At 28.6% G+C, this 14929-nt stretch overlaps 1 protein-coding gene across 1 annotated transcript in view; it reads right to left on the bottom strand.

The window, feature by feature from the left end:
- Positions 1–14492, bottom strand: part of slif (cationic amino acid transporter slimfast) — a 32585-nt gene extending 18093 nt beyond the window's left edge. Inside the window, exon 1 of the mRNA XM_075304034.1 lies at positions 14341–14492. The gene's annotated coding sequence lies outside the window, so the exon portion shown is untranslated. The remainder of the gene's footprint in view (positions 1–14340) is intronic.
- Between the last annotated feature and the right edge of the window lie 437 nt (positions 14493–14929).

Genomic DNA, 14929 nt, shown 5'->3' with positions numbered 1-14929 from the left:
TTCAAAATACAAGACAAGTAAGAAGAAAATATTGATGAAAGATTATGCAACCTAAATTTTAAGTTCAACAAAACATGACTTTATTTTAAATAGGCTGCATATTCGGCTTTAAATCAATACGAAAACCATTAAGGGAAGTTTAAAAGGCTTAGATTCAGGTAAACCTTTTTTGAGTGTATTATCTCAACTATCCTATATCGAGCACCTTCAATCGGCTTTATGCCAATACGAGATCGTGTATTTTGAACATTTCGGGGCATCTACACTCAAAAAAAGTTTACTTGGATCCAAAGATTTTGACCTACCCTTAAGGATTTTGGCATTGATTCCGAGCCAAAGATGAGGCTTGTTTAAAGTAAAAATATTTTTTCCGGACCTCCCTGGCATTAAATCTAGGATCAATAAAATTGGATACAGATATCATTCATCGATATATCAGTATTCTCTTTTTGCGATATATCAATATAGGTATTTATGTATATGTACAAACAAAATGTACAAACAAATTTCAATTTCAAAATCCAAATTATGCCAGGTACTTCAAAGTAAAAACAGTTTTCTTAATGCTAAAAAAACTTTAAACCAAAGACACAAATCCTTAAAATAAGTCTTAGCCTACATTTGAAGCGTTTTTATCTTACATTTAAAAATTCAATATGTCACTTGAGTTAAAGACGATTTCTTTAAATTAAAAATGTTTTTCTTTATTTTAAGGAAAATTTGCCTTACTTCAAAGATCTACAACTTCAGCAGAGAATCGCAAAATTTCAAAATTTGTGTCCTAAATTTAATGAAAAAATTTTTTGAATTTTGAGTCCTAAAATTTAAGTTGCATAATCTTCCATATTGGGTCAATATTTTTTTCAGTGTAGATCACGGTTGCCACCGCTGGTAGAATTCTATCAAAAATGGTAAATTTTTTATTGTTTGGTAGATTGGTAGAATTCTTAATATTGGTATTTTTGCATTGGTAGATTTTGCAAAATATTGCCCTTCGCAATTTTTTAATAGAAAAAAAAATTTTGACAAAATTTTCCATAGAAATAAAATGTTGACAAAATTTTCTATAGAAATAAAATTTTCTATAGAAATAAAATTTGACAAAATTTTGTATAGAAATAAAATTTTGACAAAATTTTGTACAGAAATAAAATTTTGACAAAATTTTCTATAGAAATAAAATTTTGACAAAATTTGCTATAGAAATAAAATTTTGCCAACAATAAAATTTTGACAAAATTTTCTATAGAAATAAAATTTTGACAAAATTTTCTATAGAAATAAAATTTTGACAAAATTTTCTCTAGAAATAAAATTTTGACAAAATTTTCTATAGAAATAAAATTTTGCCAACAATAAAATTTTGACAAAATTTTCTATAGAAATAAAATGTTTACTAAATGTTATATAGAAATATAATTTTGACAAAATGCTCCATAGAAATAAAATTTTGACAAAATTTTCCATAAAAATACAATTTTGACAAAATTTTCTATAGAAATAAAATTTTGACAAAATTTTCTATACAAATAAAATTTTCTATACAAATAAAATTTTGACAAAATTTTCTATAGAATTAAAATTTTGACAAAATGTTCTATATAATTAAAATGATTTCTTTTTTAACTAAAATTAAACAAAATAAAACTTTGTCTAAAATTTCCATCCTGAGAAAAGAAATCTGTTCTATTAGGGCGCTTAGCTATTTATCTTCTAAAAATCAGAATCAGAGTCACCGACCGATATTCCCTTTTTTCACATATATCTAGTAGGGCTCTAGCTCTACTCTCGGCACGTTTTCACTTATTACAACTTCGAGGTGAACAACAAGAACAATAAATACATATGGGGAATAAAGTATCGCATATAATTTTATCATGGAGATAAAGGATAATAAATGTTGTACCAGCCCAACCTCAATGTTGAATTATTTATATCTCAATTGGCCATGAAAACATACTTGTTTCCCAAAAGAAAGTAAAAGTTGTAAAGGTTGTTTATCGTGATAAAGATAAAACAAATCGGTAAGAGACAAAGTTGGATCGTGTAGGCTATATGATACCCTACACTATAAATTGTTTTTTTTTTTATTATTAAAAATAGTTTTTTCTCTAGTCTAGTCTAGCCTATTTACTGGCAACCAGAATACATTTTTATTTGGCCGGCGAATTTTAAGGACCTTGACCCGAACCACCTTAGGTATATAACTTTTATAGCTGAAAAGAACAACTCAGATTTATTGCAATTTTTAACTCTTCTCATAATTAATTTTTATTCTAAGAAGACGACTCATATTATACGAAATAGGCCATGTTGGTCCATTTATATTAATAACCCTTATTGAACGACCTAGCCAATACTTTAATGAAATACATTTATATTCTATTACGATAATAACCGAAATGTGTTAGCCCATAATCATATATCTAACAAATCCAAAATTTTATATACTGGCCAGATATTGGCGCAGAGTGTAAATATTAGATCACCTATATACTGAAAAAAAAAATATTGTCCTGAGGCCAAAGGTTTCATGTCCTTAAACTACGAATGCGAATTTTGCTTAGCATAGAAGACGCATTTCTCTGATATAAAGTTTTTTCCTTCTCCAAAAGCCGATAAACTTTTCAATAAAGTCGTTTTGTCCTTATAATTAGTGATTCGACCTAAAAATGGGTGTCATAACATTGGATTTAATAAATCAGAAAAATTCTTTAAAATTAATGAAATTGTCTTTAAATTTGTTGCCTTTTTGTATCTCGACTACAAAGCAAAAAAGTGTTCAAAAATAGGACATATTTTTCAACACTTTCTTTTAAAGGCGTTTTTTACTTGAAACATAGCATCATTTCTACTGGAAGTCAAGTCTGAATTTGAAAATTTATGTTGTCATTAACATGTTTGCAACGAAATTTGATAGCATATGAAGAACACAACTTGAAAAAACGAAAAATTAAAATTTGCTTCCTAGAATCAAGTACGTAAAACCTAAAATTAAAAGAGAATTGTGTCTTAACCCTCTCATTACCGATGTCCACCACAGAGGACATTCGAAAACGACTCCAAACTCTAACTCCCCACTTAGTTTCGATTTATTTCTCGATGATATTTTAAAGAAGAGGCTCTTATCTAAATAAGTTATAAATATTTTCCATATTGCTGGGCCCTAAAATGTATTTTATTAACATTTCTTGTCAATAAACGAAAAATTCACAATTTTGAGACAATTTTTCTACTGTACGTCTCTTGTAAATTGATATTCATATAAAAACAAGTAAGGAAAGTCTAAAGTCGGGCTGGGCCGACTATATTATACCCTGCACCACTTTGTGGATCTAAATTTTCGATACCATATCACATCCGTCAAATGTGTTGGGGGCTATATATAAAGGTTTGTCCCAAATACATATATTTAAATATCACTCGATCTGGAAGAATTTGATAGACTTCTACAAAATCTATAGACTCTAAATTTAAGTTGGCTAATGCACTAGGGTGGAACGCAATGTTAGTAGAAAAATATGGGAAACGTTTAAATCTGAAGCAATTTTAAGGAAACTTCGAAAAAGTTTATTTATGATTTATCGCTCGATATATATGTGTTAGAAGTATAGGAAAATTAGAGTCATTTCTACAACTTTTCGACTAAGGAGTGGCGATTTTACAAGGAAAATGTTGGTATTTTGACCATTTTTGTCGAAATCAGAAAAACATATATATGGGAGCTAAATCTAAATCTGAACCGATGTCAACCAAATTTGGCACACATAGCTACAATGCTAATTCTACTCCCTGTGCAAAATTTCAACTAAATCGGAGTTAAAACTTGGCCTCTGTGGTCATATGAGTGTAAATCGGGCGAAAGCTATATATGGGAGATATATCTAAATCTGAACCGATTTCAACCAAATTTGGCACGCATAGCTACAATGCTAATTCTACTCCCTGTGCAAAATTTCAACTAAATCGGAGTTAAAAAGTGGCCTCTGTGGTCGTATGAGTGTAAATCGGGCGAAAGCTATATATGGGAGATATATCTAAATCTTAACCGATTTCAGCCAAATTTGGCACGTATAGCTACAATGCTAATTCTACTCCCTGTGCAAAATTTCAACTAAATCGGAGCAAAAAATTGGCCTCTGTGGTCATATGAGTGTAAATCGGGCGAAAGTTATATATGGGAGCTATATCTAAATCTGAACCGATTTCAACCAAATTTGGCACGCATAGCTACAATGCTAATTATACTCCCTGTGCAAAATTTCAACTAAATCGGAGCAAAAAATTGGCCTCTGTGGTCATTTGAGTGTAAATCGGGCGAAAGCTATATATGGGAGCTATATCTAAATCTGAACCGATTTCAACCAAATTTGACACGCATAGCTACAATGCTAATTCTACTCCCTGTGCAAAATTTCAACTAAATCGGAGCAAAAAATTGGCCTCTGTGGGCAAATGAGTGTAAATCGGGCGAAAGCTATATATGGGAGCTATATCTAAATCTGAACCGATTTGGCTGATATTTTTCAAGTTTTTCGAGACTCATAAAATATTCAGATGTACGGAATTTGAGGAAGATCGGTTGATATACACGCCAATTATGACCAGATCGGTGAAAAATATATATGGCAGCTATATCTAAATCTGAATCGATTTTTTCCAAAATCAATAGGGATCGTCTTTGAGCCGAAACAGGGCCCTATACCAAATTTTAGGACAATCGGACTAAAACTGCGAGCTGTACTTTGCACACAAAAGTACATCAACAGACAGACAGACAGACGGACATCGCTAAATCGACTCAGAATTTAATTCTAAGACGATCGGTATACTAAACGATGGGTCTCAGACTTTTCCTTCTTGGCGTTACATACAAATGCACAAACTTATTATACCCTGTACCACAGTAGTGGTGAAGGGTATAACTATAGGCTATATTATTTCAGATTCTTTTTTTGATTTTTTTCCAACACTTCAACAGATATTACAGACCAAATAGCGTTTAGTTTCGTATAACCAGTTGGTCACAATTCAAGAATTAAATTATATACAAGTAGAAACAGAGGAAAAATGAAAGTTTTTAACATTAGGTTTAGTTCGGCAGTGAAAGGGTTAAAAGTATCCTTACTTGAATTCTCCGCTTCTTTGGCTCGGAATCAATACCAAAATCATTAGGGTAAGGACAAAATCTTTGGAACGGGGCATGCGTTTGTTTTTTCAGTGTACTATCTACTACATTAGTTATTTAATAAATTATCACCTAATATACGACATAATGTCATTTTGGAATACAGATATCTCGGTTATCACCCCTATTGACAAATAATCGAATTGAAGAAGCCATATCGCTAACATACTTCAAGAATTGTATATTTCGAAATTATACTTGGCGATAAATGCCACTTTTTCTAGCTAATAAGAAATAAATTCTAGGTGAAGTGTTTTTTATTATTATTATTGTTTATTTCCAATTGCATTGTCTTTCAAACGTTTTTGTATTTTTTTTTTCTATAGAAAATATTGTCAATTTTTTTATACAAAAATTTGTCAAAATTTTATTTCTATAGAAAATTTGTAAAAATCTACCAAACAGTAAAAAATGTAACATTTTTGGTAGAATTTTACCAAATGTGGCAACCGTGTTCTAATTCCAATTTAGTCCCAGAATAATTCCTATATTTCTATAACAATCCAAACAAATTGAAGTGACGACAATGATTCAGTGGATTTTACACCAATAGAAATTCTTCTTGTCATCTTTCCATCGGTTAACAACTACATTTGATAATAGACATGTGAAGTAGGTACTTTGACTTTGGAATCCTGATATTAGGCATTATCAACATTTGATTTTCTTCTGATAATTGTCTTTTATGGTTAACTAAGCAAGGTTGGGGAGGGAAATCCCGCCTAAGTCATGTCGGACTTCTTGCGAAATATGAGAGATAAGATATTGCACCCATATAGGTTGCAAATAAAAAAAAAATTTCGTTCAGTCTTGTATTAGATATATTTCAACCGTAATCATGGTCTATGAATTGATTTGTATACCCTACATTCAGTGAAAACAAAAGCTGGTTCAGTTCCAAAGATTTTGCTTTTACACAAATGATTGTATTTATTCCTAGACAAAGAAGTAGATAAAAGTGTGTATTTAAGACACAATTCTCACAATAAATTTGAGTATTGCTTCCCTATTATTAGGTAATTGAATTTATTCGTTTTTTCTCTTTTTTCATCTTGTGATATCAAAATTCTTTAATTAAAAAGGGAACTTTGTTCACTAAAAAAAAACTATTGACCTAATATGAAATATTATGAAGATTAGAAAAATTAAGAACAAATTTCTTAAAAAAAGAAATTTTAATTAAAAACAAAGGTCATAATCTTTGCTTAAAAAAGTTATTTTATTAAATCCAGGTTGCGAATCTTTGAAATTTGCGTCCTTCTGCTAAAATCGTATGTCGTTGAAGTAAGACAAATTTTCCTTCAAATAAAGAAAAACATATTTGATTTAAAGAAAAAATCTTTAAATTAAATGAGATCAATATCTCTCTGGATAAAAGATAAAACTGAATTTTTGAGGATTTTGCATATTTGATTAAAAGATTTTATTCAAATTAAGAAAAAATTTTAAACTCATTTTTGTTTATTTGTGTGGGAATAACTTCGCTAACATATTACGAAAAAAAAGCGATAAATGCGATCATTATCCTAAATTTAATTTTATAGAGAGAAAAAAAGTTTAAACTGATTTATCCTAATTTTAATTTTATAGAGCCTAGATTTAAAGCTAAAATAGCTCTCTAAAAAATTATTTATTTTAACGAAGCCGCATATTTGCTTAAATTATTAAATCTAGGATAGGAATCTTTGAAATTTGCGTCCTTCTGCTAAAATCGTATGTCTTTGAAGTAAGACAAATTTTCCTTAAAATAAAGAAAAAATAAATTTGATTTAAAGAAATAAACTTTAAATTAAATGAGATCAGTAACTCTCTGGATTAAAGAAAAAAAATTATTCGACTATAGGCCAAGACATATTTTGAAATTCTGAGTCGATCTGAGCATGTCCGTCCGTCCGTCCGTCTGTTGAAATCACGCTAACTTCCAAAGGAAACAAGCTATCGACTTGAAACTTGGCACAAGTAGTTGTTATTGATGTAGGTCGGATGGTATTGCAAATTGGCCATATCGGTCCACTTTTACGTATAGCCCCCATATAAACGGACCCCCAAATTTGGCTTGCGAGTCTTCTAAAAGAAGCAAATTTCATCCGATCCGGCTGAAATTTGGTACATTGTGTTAGTATATGTTCTCTAACAACCATGCAAAAATTGGTTCACATCGGTCCATAATTACATATAGCCCCCATATAAACCGATCCCCCAATTTGGCTTGTGGAGCCTCTAAGAGAAGCAAATTTCATCCGATCAGGCTGAAATTTGGTACATGGTGTTAGTATATGGTCTCTAACAACCATGCAAAAATTGGTTCACATCGGTCCATAATTACATATAGCCCCCATATAAACCGATCCCCCGATTTGGCTTGCGGAGCCTCTAAGAGAAGTACATGGTGTCTAACAACCATACAAAAATTGGTCTACATCGGTCCATAATTATATATAGCCCCTATATAAACCGATCCCCCGATTTGGCTTGCAGAGCCTCTAAGAGAAACAAATTTCATCCGATCCGGCTGAAATTTGGTACATGATGTTAGTATATGGTCTCTAATGACCATGCAAAAATTGGTCCATATCGGTCCATAATTATATATAGCCCCCATATTAACCGATCACCCGATTTGACCTCCGGAGCCTCTTGGAAGACCAAAATTCATCTGATTCAGTTGAAATTTGGTACGTGATGTTAATATATGGCCTCAAACACCCATGCAAAAATTGGTCGATATCGGTCAATAATTATATATAGGCCCCATTTGACCTACGGAGCACCTTGGAAGAGCAAAATTCTTCCCATTCGGTTGAAATTTGGTACTTGATGTTAGTATATGGTATTCAACAACCATGCAGGAATTGGTTCCTATCAGTCCATAATTATATATAGCTCCCATATAAACCGATCCCCAGATTTGACCTCCGGTGCCTTTTGGAAAAGCAAAATTCATCCGATCTCGTTGAAATGTGGTACGTGGTGGTTGTATATGATATTTAACAACCATGCCAAAAGTGGTCCATATCAGTCCATAATTATTTATAGCCCCCATATAAACCGATCCCGAGATTTGGTTTTGGAGCCTCTTGGAGGAGCAAATTTCATCCGAGTGAGTTGAAATTTGTGGATGACACTCTTTCGTAGAAGTTTCTACGCAATCCATGGTGGAGGGTACATAAGTACATAAGAGGGCCGTATATACCTGTTACATCTTTGATTAAACGATTTTATTGAAATTAAGAAAACATTTTTAAACAGATTTTTGTTTATTTGTGTGGCAATATCTTCGTTAATATATTACGTATATATATATATATATATATATATATATATATATATATATATATATATATATATATATATATATATATATATATATATATATATATATATATATATATATATATATATATATATATATATATATATATATATATATATATATATATATATATATATATATATATATATATATATATATATATATATATATATATATATATATATATATATATATATATATATATATATATATATATATATATATATATATATATATATATATATATATATATATATATATATATATATATATATATATATATATATATATATATATATATATATATAAAGGGTGATTTGTTAAGAGCTTGATAACTTTTTAAAAAAAAAACGCATAAAATTTGCAAAATCTCATCGGTTCTTTATTTGAAACGTTAGATTGGTCCATGACATTTACTTTTTGAAGATAATTTCATTTAAATGTTGACCGCGGCTGCGTCTTAGGTGGTCCATTCGGAAAGTCCAATTTTGGGCAACTTTTTCGAGCATTTCGGCAGGAATAGCCCGAATTTCTTCGGAAATGTTGTCTTCCAAAGCTGGAATAGTTGCTGGCTTATTTCTGTAGACTTTAGACTTGACGTAGCCCCACAAAAAATAGTCTAAAGGCGTCAAATCGCATGATCTTGGTGGCCAACTTACCGGTCCATTTCTTGAGATGAATTGTTCTCCGAAGTTTTCCCTCAAAATGGCCATAGAATCGCGAGCTGTGTGGCATGTAGCGCCATCTTGTTGAAACCACATGTCAACCAAGTTCAGTTCTTCCATTTTTGGCAACAAAAAGTTTGTTAGCATCGAACGATAGCGATCGCCATTCACCGTAACGTTGCGTCCAACAGCATCTTTGAAAAAATACGGGCCAATGATTCCACCAGCGTACAAACCACACCAAACAGTGCATTTTTCGGGATGCATGGGCAGTTCTTGAACGGCTTCTGGTTGCTCTTCACTCCAAATGCGGCAATTTTGCTTATTTACGTAGCCATTCAACCAGAAATGAGCCTCATCGCTGAACAAAATTTGTCGATAAAAAAGCGGATTTTCTGCCACTGATTTTGGTAATAAAATTCAATGATTTGCAAGCGTTGCTCGTTAGTAAGTCTATTCATGATGAAATGTCAAAGCATACTGAGCATCTTTCTCTTTGACACCATGTCTGAAATCCCACGTGATCTGTCAAATACTAATGCATGAAAATCCTAACCTCAAAAGAATCACCCTTTATATATATATATATATATATATATATATATATATATATATATATATATATATATATATATATATATATATATATATATTACCCTAATTTTAGTTTTATAGAGCCTAGATTTAAAGCTAGATAGCTCCCTAAAAAATGTCTTCATTTTAAAGAAGTGGGACTCGGTGGGAGTCTTTGGAACTAAGTGCATTTATTGAGTGTATTTTATGGAAATTCGCATTCATATTTTTTGTAGTCCATAAATGCTATTTGACAACACTAATATCGTTTAGAATTATAAGATTATTTTTTTTTTTTGTATAAAATATTTATAAAATTAAACAAAATATTTTTTTTGCGGCTGCTAATGGGACAAATCTTGTAAACGTTTATGTTAAAAAGCGAAAAAGCGATATAATTGTTTTGGAAACCCCCTTATTTTATTTGATAAATACGAGACGATCAATTAAAGTAACCCTTGTAATTAAAAAGATATATGACGTTTTATAGTGGTTTTTAATGTACATATTTTGTTTATAAACAATCACTAATGTGTGTCTGTGTGCATAGTTTAATGAATTCATTATTCATTTTCACCATTGCATAGCTTGCCTGTTAACTTGGTCAATAGTACACGTGATCAGCAATAGTCCGATGTGAATTTCTATTTTTAGATGGTCAAACACAGCTTTAATTAATATTAATTCGATTTCTGTTAGAGTTTAATATTATAAGCCTTATCAAGTTTTTAGTGTTTTTTGTTGTTGTGGTTTTGTGTTTTAGAAGCCAAGTCATTGATCTTAGCTAAGGCCAAAACTAATTGATATGTAAGCGGAGTCTAATTCTGTCTAGTCAGAAATGCAATAAAAATGTTTTAAGAAAAACAAACAAAATAAACGAATCTACAGTAATAACGAAACAATTTCAATAAATAAGTTGTTTCGTTATATTTATTAAATAAACAAGTAAATTCAGAACGCACCAAATATATGACAACCTATGCCTACACTGTAAGAAAAAATGTACCTATTCAAATAGGCTGAATATTTATATTAGGTAATTTTTCTCAAAATTGTTGCATCCTTCAGTGTACTGTTAAGCAAAGCAATAATAACACTAGTTTACAAAAAAAATCATGTACACTTGATGAAAATCAACTTTTCTTATGTATTTTGAGCTGCTGAATTCGAAAAACAATTTTTGGCAGTCCAAAAACGACCGAAAAATGGCAAAGTTATAAGCAATTGAGTGAACAGATCCGATGGCAAATCATGCAAATATGATCCAATCACCCACACAAAATTCAATCGGACATGCATTTTTGTGTGGGTGAGTGGCTCATATGTTATTTGAATGATTTCACATCATTCAATTGCTTATAACTTTGCCATTTTTTTAACTTATCGCAGATCCAATTGCACACGATTATTCGTCATCTTATTACCTTTCATTTAAGTACCAACAACATTTCTAACTCAAGATATATTGTGTTTAGGGGAAAAAGAAAAATCTAAAATAACGGGATATCTCAAAAACTGTTCCATAAAAAAATTTTAAACATTTTTTTTCGAATTTAGCAGCTCAAAATACATAAGAAAAGTTGATTTTCATCAAGTGTACATTTTGAGTGTAAACTAGTGTAATTAAACAATACAATAATGGTGTCAATCGCCCTTACGAATAAAACGAAGTAGCCACTATTTAGTAGCTACAATTGATAGTTGTCATATAATCTCTGGTTATTAACATTTGTGAATAAGGTCTAATTAATTTGTTAACAGAATATTGCTAATAAAATTTGTCCACATCACTAAATGTCAGATATTCTTAATATATTTCCCATAAACACTCTAAATACTGGAACTATTGTTATACATTTAACACCAATTCCATTAATTCAATATTACATAGTTATTGTAAATTAATCTACCAAAAATAATCTACTAAAATTTTAAGAAAATATTACCAGAAAACTACACTCCAAAAAAGTGAACTCTCTATTTCACTAAAGCCAATTTAACTTTATTTTTTCAAAATTTTATTTCTATAGCAAATGTTGTCAAAACTTTATTTCTATAGAAAATTTTGTCAAAATTTTATTTCTATAGAAAAATATGTCAAAATTTTATTTCTATAGAAAATTTTGTCAAAATTTTATTTCTATAGAAAATTTTTTTATCAAAATTTTATTTCTATAGAAAATTTTTGTCAAAATTTTATTTCTATAGAAAAATTTGTCAAAATTTTATTTCTACTGAAAATGTTGTCAAAATTTTATTTCTATAGAAAATTTTGTCAAAATTTTAGTTCTATAGCAAATTTTGTCAAAATTTTATTTCTATAGAAAATTTTGTCAAAATTTTATTTGTATAGAAAATTTTGTCAAAATTTTATTTCTTTAGAAGATTTTGTCAAAATTTTATTTCTATAGAATTTTTTTTCAAAATTTTATTTCTATAGAACATTTTTGTCAAAATTTTATTTCTATAGAAAATATTGTCAAAATGTTATTTGTATAGAAAATGTTTGCCAAAATTTTATTTCTATAGAAAATTTTGTCAAAATTTTATTTCCATAGAAATTTTTTTGTCACAATTTTATTTCTATAATTTTTTTTTTTGTCACAATTTTAGTTCTATAGAAAATTTTGTCAAAATTTTATTTCTATAGAAAATGATTTCAAAATGCTATTTTTATAGAAAATTTTGTCAAAATGTTATTTGTATAGAAAATTGTTTGTCAAAATTTTATTCTATAGAAAATTTTCTCCAAATTTTATTTCTATAGAAATTTTTCTAAAAATTTTACTTATTGTGTCAAAATTTTATTTCTATATAAAATGTTGGCAAAATTTTATTTCTATAGAAAATTTTCCAAAATTTTATTTCTATAGAAAATCTTGTCAAAATTTTATTTCCATAGAAATTTTTTGTCACAATTTTATTTCTATAAAGTTTTTTTTGTCAAAATTTTAGTTCCATAGAAAATTTTGTCAAAATTTTATTTCTATAGAAAATTTTTTGTCAAAATTTTATTTCTATAGAAAATTTTTTGTCAAAATTTTATTTCTATAGAAAATTTTGTCAAAATTTTATATCTATAGAATTTTTTTTGTCAAAAATTTATTTCTGTAGGAATTATTGTCAAAATTTTATTTCTATAGAAAATTTTGTCAAAATTTTATTTCTATAGAAAATTTTGTCAATATTTTATTTCTATAGACAATTTTGTCAAAATTTTATTTGTATAGAAAATTTTGTCAAAATTTTATTTCCATATAATTTTTTTTGTCAAAATTTTATTTCTGTAGAAAATTTTGTCAAAATTTTATTTCTATAGAATTTGTTTTTGTCAAAAAATTTATTTCTAAAGGAATTTTTTTGTCACAATTTTATTTCTATAGAAAATGTTGGCAAAATTTTATTTCTATAGAAAATTCTGTCAATATTTTATTTCTATAGAAAATTTTGTCCAAATTTTATTTTTATAGAAAATTCTGTCAAAATTTTATTTTTATAGAAAATTTTGTCAAAATTTTATTTCTATAGAAAATTGTTTGTCAAAATTTTATTTCTATAGAAAATTTTTTGTCAAAATTTATTTCTATAGAAAATTTTGTCAAAATTGTATTTCTATAGAAATTTTTTTTGTCAAAAATTTATTTTTAGGAATTATTGTAAAAATTATTTTTTTTTTTCAATATGGCATTCTCACTTACTGTGAGTAGCTCAAATTCTCGTACGTTTGCTCGGTTATTGGAAAATCATTAGGTTTCTACAAGTTCACCAATGTGTTGCCCTCTCGAGTCTTAGGGCGTTTTCGTTTCGCAAAAAATATGTTGCCCTGGTGTTACACTACTTTTTCCCTCATTGTATTTTCGCTCTAATTATAGTGTCATTCCAAAGTTATTGTTAATTCATAATATTATGAGGGATACAGGATCCAAAATCTATGACAGTGTCCTTTATATTTGGCAATAAATTTCGAGAATGTTGCACCTTTTTTTTCCAATCGAAATCGCCATTAGTTTGTGCGCTTTTTTGGATTTTTCTAAGGCTTTACCTAGAGTTCGTTGAATGCTTTATCGGATATTTTCAGATCTTGAGACATTTGTTTACCACTATGGAGGGGATTTCTTTGAATTCGAGCCTTCATTGTCTGAACCCTTTCAAACGTCTCTTTTTTGGACCACCATTACTTTTTGGGAGCGCTACCAATAATGTTATAAACATTCGAACTTTTTCTATTATAATTTAATATTAGATGACAATAAAAAAAGATTGATAGAGAATATATGATTTTTTTTACAATTGACCACACGTACGTAATAATAGTGGAAGCAGTATTGGTCATTTAAAGATTAGATCAAAGTTTGTAATCTTATCAAATAGTTATTCAACAGAAAGGGGGCAGCTAGTGAAATGTCTACATGGTAACTAATGTCAAATATGGGTAAATTTGTTGTTCTCGTTGTTGCAAAATATATATTTTTTAATTATTTAAAACTCAAAATCTCACATATGTAATTACAGCATTAAAATGAACTACAATACAATAAACAATATAAATAATTTTTATGTATTATCCACTAGTGTCTGTATATTATTCTATCGGTACTTACACTTTAACATACAACCATAAAATGTTTAATAAATTTTAATTTTAGTTCTTATTCTCATAACTTGGTGTTTACCCCAGACGATGTCTACGAATAGTCCAATAACAAACATTAAACAAACATATTTTGTATAAAATATTAACAATTGCCAGATAATAACAATACAGGTAATTGACGACGAATTTCGGAAAGTAAACAAATAAGGAAAAAAATAAAACTAACTGTTAATTATCTCCGAATCTATTCAGAGTTGCATTTGGACATATGAGTTTATCAAGCACATTGATCTTGAGTTTGATGTGACAAAATTTTCACTACATATAATTCTGATATTTATTCAGGCTTATTGGGCAACATTTTCTCTATCGAAATTTCATCTAAAAACAAAAATTGTTTAAAAATTTATAAAAAATATCAAAATTTTATAAAACGTTATCTTAAGATTTAAATTTAAAATAAAAATTTCTCTGATGAGAAAAACGAGGAAACTCTGGCCAGAAAATGGCTATAAAATTTTCTTCAACGACAAAATTTCTATGAAATTTTATCTGAAGACAATTTTTTAAAATTGTGTTTACAGATAAAAATTCTA

Source organism: Haematobia irritans, chromosome 4 (genome assembly GCF_050003625.1).
Source record: "Haematobia irritans isolate KBUSLIRL chromosome 4, ASM5000362v1, whole genome shotgun sequence".
Lineage (NCBI taxonomy): Eukaryota > Metazoa > Arthropoda > Insecta > Diptera > Muscidae > Haematobia > Haematobia irritans.
The sequence above is the reverse complement of the archived record's forward strand: the minus strand, read 5'-3'. Positions and strand labels throughout refer to the sequence as shown.